Raw genomic sequence first — 6,623 nt, forward strand, 5'->3', positions numbered from 1 at the left:
TGCTCGAAGAGCCAGGTCTTGAGTTGCTTCCTGAAGAAGAGATGGCCCTGGGTCAGCCGAAGGTGGATGGGGAGGGAGTTCCAAGTCTTGGCTACCAGGTAGGAGAAGGATCATCCTCCGGCGGTGGCTCTGCGGATGCGTAGTACGGCGGCGAGGGTGAGGCTGGTCGATCGTAGCTGGCGGGTGGGCGTGTAGAAGGTCAGGCAGTTGTTGAGGTACATGGGGCCCAGGTCGTGGAGAGCCTTGTGTGCGTGGGTGAGGAGCCTGAACATGATCCTCTTGCTGACGGGGAGCCAGGGCAGGTCTCTCAGGTGGCCGGAGATGTGGCTGTGTCGGGGGATGTCCAGGACGAGTCGTGCGGAGGCGTTCTGGATGCGTTGGAGTCTTTTCAGAAGTTTGGCTGTGGTTCCGGCGTAGAGGGTGTTCCCGTAGTCCAGTCGGCTGGTGACAAGTGCCTGGGTGACCGTCCTCCTGGTTTCGGTGGGGATCCATCGGAAGATCTTACGGAGCATGCGCAGGGTGTTGAAGCATGATGATGAGACGGCGTTGACTTGTCTGGTCATCGAGAGGGAGGAGTCCAGGATGAAGCCCAGGTTGCGTGCATGGTCCGTTGGCTTGGGAGTGATCCCAGGATGAGGGACTTCCGTCTTGTCTGAGTTCAGTTTCAGGCGGCTGTTCTTCATCCATTCGGCGACGTCTTTTATCCCTTCCTGGAGGCTGGTTCTGGCGGTGGCGGGGTCGTTGGTGAGGGAGCGGATCAACTGGGTGTCGTCGGCGTAGGAGATGATGTTGAGGTTGTGCTGGCGTGCGATGGTTGCGAGGGGGCTCATGTAGATGTTGAAGAGGGTTGGGCTGAGTGATGATCCTTGTGGTACGCCGCAGATGACTTTGGTGGCGTCGGATCTGAACGGGGGTAGGCGGACTCTCTGAGTTCTTTCGGCGAGGAACGAGATGATCCACTTCAGTGCCTTCTCTTGGATCCCGATGTTGCTGAGGCGCTGTACTGGGGTGCGGTGACAGACAGTGTCGAACGCTGCAGAGAGGTCCAGGAGGATGAGGGCCGCTGTTTCACCCTCTCTTTGGTCATCTGTAAATCCATCAGATTTTAACCCCTATGTATAATTATTTTAATCATGAGATCAACGTTTTGTTCAAATTTCTCCTCTTCACAACACTCTGGATGCTGAGCATTGCTCCACATGGGATACCCTTGACTGTGCGAACTGAATGAGCATGAGTAACTAACAGAATGCTATTGCAAACTGTAGGTTTCCTAAAAGGAGTGCTCTGTATTATTTTATCTGAGATATACAAAAATGGTATTTGTGTTTTAGGAAATGTCACACGGTTCCAGCAAATTTAGTTGGACTTTGGATTGTATCAACAAGACTTCATAATGCAGAAAGTGAGTCTTCTTATATTCTCAGTAAATGTTCGTCTGGCCAGCTCACAGTACCGCATCTAAACTCCTAAACATCCAGAGTTATAGATTTTGTCGGCAACCTCAAACATTACAACTCTTATTCCCAAGGACTTTGTGGAAACAGATCTAACCCTTTCATAAATCACCTTTGCATGCCCAAGGTTTCACAAAGAGAAGAGACAATAATACACTTTCAAATGTTTATTGAAAAGATCTAATTCTTGTAATTAAAACATGAACTGCAATTATTAGACAGATGAGACAGATCATTGTTATACGCATTGTCAGTATGGTGAAAAATATGAATAATTGGACCATGTTTATTATTGTCAATATTACTCCTATCACTAATACCCCTACACTAGCGAGAGCATGGTGAGAGTGCACTGCTGCCAGACGACTTAGAATGATCTAATCCCTTACCTTGATGTAATGTTTCAGGAAGCCAGCCTTAGTACATTAACAAACGCACTCTGTCTTAGGGCCCGATTACGATGCGGTTAGGAAGGCCTCCTAGAGGCATTTGCTCCATCCGAATCGGATTGGTAACGTGCCTTTCCGACCGAATCGGAAAGGTTTCCGACTGACCAATTACGATGAGAGTTACGTGTTAGGAACATCCTAATCTGGACCCGACAGCATTTAAAATGCTCGAGCCGTACTAAGCAGACTTGTATGTCTCTACGGGCCGCGTTTTCTATACGACCGATTACGATGCTGGATTCAGACAGCCTTTCCGAATTGTGCCACCAGACTCGAATCAGCAGTCGGAATCAGACTTTGGGGCCCATAGCGGGCACCCCTGCACCCAGAGCCTTCCCAATCGGGCCCGTGGGGGTACCCATGGGTCCCCCCTTACCAGTCATGCACAGTGTGGTTGGCACTAGGGGGATTTGCCCCAGCCACCTCTTCAATGGGAGCCTAGGCATTCGGTCGGAAGATAGGCTCCTATTGAAGTCAATGGGAGGCCGACCCAATCGTATCCGGAAGCATCCGGATGCAACGTAATCTGTCGGTCGGACTCTCCTGATCCGAGTCGGTTGGAAACCATGCTTTCCTAACTGCATTGTAATCGATCCCTTAGTGCACAAGCCTACACATCTTCCTTCCATCTACTATCTACTATCTTCCTTCTTAGAATGTGTGTTGGGGCCTGCAGAGCTGCATCTCATTCAGAGCTCTCTGCAGCATCCATGATGACTCCGGTGTGAAGTGCCTCTCACCTGAATTCAAAAAGGGCACTGTTTAAATAATAAAATACCGGTCTTATGTAATTTCTCGAAAGACGCAGAAAAACAGCTTTACTTAGTCTGGGTCTCCTATGAGCATGAAACAAAGCAAGGACATTGCGTTCTAGTATGTGCACTTGAAACTAACAGTGCAGACTACAGAACAGCAATGTCTAACTATAATAAATGTGTACTAGGCAGTTTGTTGTGTTAGTGAAAAATATGTTTAAACCACCATTTTGGAAAGATGCTAAGCTATAAAGAAAAATAATAGACAAAATGTAATCCCCATAACAAAACGTCATGGTCAACTTCACATTATAACTGTTCCTATTCAAATATGCATGATAGGCCTTTATTTCAGTATAGAAACATGTCCAGATAACAGTGATGTCATCTATAAATGGTATACAACCTTTACAACGCAACTTTTACAACGCACTACACTTACAACGCATTTTTTACAACGCAACATCGACTACAACGCATTCCATTACATCGCAGGACACTACAACGCATTTTTAAAAACTACCTTTACAACGCATTCCATTACATCGCATACTACCTTTACAACGCATACTATTACAACGCATAATATTACATTAAAACCCCTACACTATCCAACACTTACCCTACTGTTGCACCCCCTGGAGTTAGAATAGTAATTTTTACCCCTATACTATCCAACACTTACCCTACTGTTGCACCCCCTGGAGTTAGAATAGTAATTTTTACCCCTATACTATCCAACACTTACCCTACTGTTGCACCCCCTGGAGTTAGAATAGTAATTTTTACCCCTATACTATCCAACACTTACCCTACTGTTGCACCCCCTGGAGTTAGAATAGTAATTTTTACCCCTATACTATCCAACACTTGCCCTACTGTTGCACCCCCTGGAGTTAGAATAGTAATTTTTACCCCTATACTATCCAACACTTACCCTACTGTTGCACCCCCTGGAGTTAGAATAGTAATTTTTACCCCTATACTATCCAACACTTGCCCTACTGTTGCACCCCCTGGAGTTAGAATAGTAATTTTTACCCCTATACTATCCAACACTTACCCTACTGTTGCACCCCCTGGAGTAAGAATAGTAATTTTTACCCCTATACTATCCAACACTTACCCTACTGTTGCACCCCCTGGAGTAAGATTAGTAATTTTTACCCCTATACTATCCAATACTTACCTTAAATGCAATGTAATATTATGCGTTGTAATGGTATGCGTTGTAAAGGTAGTATGCGATTGTGAGAAGTTGGCCTGATATGTAGTGCTCACTATTCTAGTGATCACTGTGTATCATTCCAAACGACCCTTATTGATGATTGGTTGTAAGTCAACCTTATAGACCAGCTATCCTAGTAGCGTGGACAAGAGCAGTCTTCAGGCTAAACTCTAGAGGGCGTGTTAAGCCAGCTGTTTACCATCACATATACCCCTTGAACACCAAGTGAAAGGACACCACACAAGTTGTTATGAAAATAAAGGATATTTATTTATAACAAGACTACCCTGGCTCTTTATGAGTCAGGGAGCTAAGCACAATACAAAACTCTTGAGAAAATACTTCTAGTCGCACAATTTACACAAATGCCCGAAGGGCACGAAACCATTTACACTGCAAGTGGAATGGGAGAGGTTAAAGAGTCTAAAGTTACTGATTCCGGAGGAATCCGATCAGTTGGACTAAACGGAAAAGGAGCTGGACACTTGTGGAGTGAACCTACGATGGAGCACCGAGATGCTCGAGTTACCTAGCCCAGAGGCTGCGGCTGCGTGGGGTTCAGCAAGATGTCGGGAGTCCTCGTTGTAGTCTCGGGAGCCTGAAAGAAGAAGTTGCTGGCAGGCGACCAGTGTCGATGTTCAGCGAGATCCAAGCCTGGATCGGTGATGAAGGAAACCTGAAAGCAGAGGGGACTCAGTTCTCAACCGCTAGCCAGCGATCGGGTGGGTACCAGGAAGGTACCGGATGAAGTCACCTCGACCAGGTGGGTGGGTGACGTCGGACTCGGCTGTTCCTCGGACCAGGAGGCACGGCGGCGACCACGATGGAGGGCGAGCTGTCCCACGAAGGTGTCTGCTGTCGATGATGCTGGGCCCAGGAGTGGGGCAGCAGGTCTTGGCAGTGGCAATCCCACGCGGTGGAGTCAAGATGGCGTCTGGAGTCGACCAGGAGGGTCCGTGGTACTCCTCTGTTGAAGGGGAGCAAGGGCCAGTCTGGAGCAACCAGACCAGTGATGAAAGACTGTCGTGGTGCGTCGTGAAGAGGGCCACAAGCCGACGGCGAGTGGCCGGACAACGCGGGGAGCAGCAAGGAGCAGAAGGGCCCCCACGCAGATCTCGTGGATGCTGGGGAGGCAGACTTCGGTGCTGGAGCTGCTCAGAGTTAGGGCTTCTCAAACCCTAGGTGCACTCACTCGAGGGTCCCTCGGTGGGCGTGCTAGATAAGCGTCGTGCAGGTTCTGAAGATGGCCGGTCCCGCAGGTCTCGTCACACCTACGAATCTCAGCTGGGCTGACGATGTAGGTAGAGGTCAGAGATGGCAGGGAATCCGGGTCTCGTCGAGCTGGGCAGTCTTGATCCGTAGGAGAGACGTACAGCAAACCGCAAGCGCTTAGGTGGTGCCTGCTGGTGCAGGGTGGCTACTCCTTAGCCACAAGGGAGAGTCTTCGGAAAAAGTCAAGAGTTCCTTTCGTGGAAAGTAGTTCAAGATTCAGAATTATCCAATTATCCAATTTGGGAAGGGGACCCGCTCCTACCTTTATTCTAGGAAAAGGGGGCTGGCCCGTGACTAGGTCCTACCTATGGGTGGGACCAGGAGGGGGGTGGTTACACCCCTATCCTTTGTCCGGCTTCGCCCCAGCTCAGGGGCTGGGGTGCCCCCGAAACTGGTTTGAGCCGGGCTATGCACAGTGAGCACCGGGGTGCCACTTGCAATCACCTTCCTTTCAGCCCTGCCTACCTGGGATACACAAACCCTGTCTGGGATGGTGCTAACACCGCCCTCGACAGGAAACCCTTTGTCCAAGCTCCCCTCGCTGGAAGGTCTCCCAGCAGCAGGAGGTCAGACTTGTGTCTGGTGGCAACCTCCATTTTGTGATGCTGAGGCTTGAGTCAACTTTAACCGGGGTTCAAGGTTACTTCCATGTCGTGTCCCTCTAGAAGGGTGGAATGCTAACCCCGTCGCCAGAATTGGTGAGGGGTTCGTATTCCAATTCGTATGACACCTTACTCGACATGTTTGGGTGATGCGATGCCAAAGTTAGCAAATAACCGCGAGGATTATAATGCATTTTAAGGTAGATGGCACACGTCACCATGGAACAGCTATTAGGACTTGGTTCCGCAAGCCGTCGACGGGCTCAGCTCGCGCCAGAGCACCATCGCACATGATTCCCAGCACTCTGCCTTCAGGATTGATAAGGCCTGCCATAGGAGTGACTGATAGGAATCCATGTGTCCATTTTAGGGTTAGGTATAGGAATACTACACCTACAGCAACGGGCGATTACACCACCTTGCCCCAGCTGTCGTGCAGCCAGTTGTGTCAGATTTGAGTGGCCATCCAGGGGTGGCATAATACATGCTGCAGCCCCTGGTAGGCCCTGGGTACACCGATGCCCTGGATACCTGTGGTATGCTGATACAGGGACTGATAGGGCGGCCCAGTTCCAATTAGTGGATGCACCTAATGTACATGTGTGTTAATTTTAGAGAGAGAACAGCTAGGCTGTGGGTCTGATTGGCAGGCCCACAGCCAGGGAAAGTCGTAAACCAATGAAGCAAAAGCAAAAAATCTGGGTGATCATAGGATTGCAGACCCTACTCTCCTACATGACCCCCCCCCCCAAACTTTGGGACAATAAGCTAACCTTGACCAGGTGAGTCTTCTTGCTCTAAGTGGAAATACCTGGAGAGCCCATCTGCATTGCCATGATCAGTGCCAGGTCTATGCTCCA

The sequence above is a fragment of the Triturus cristatus genome, chromosome 6 (assembly GCF_964204655.1).
Source record: "Triturus cristatus chromosome 6, aTriCri1.1, whole genome shotgun sequence".
NCBI lineage: Eukaryota > Metazoa > Chordata > Amphibia > Caudata > Salamandridae > Triturus > Triturus cristatus.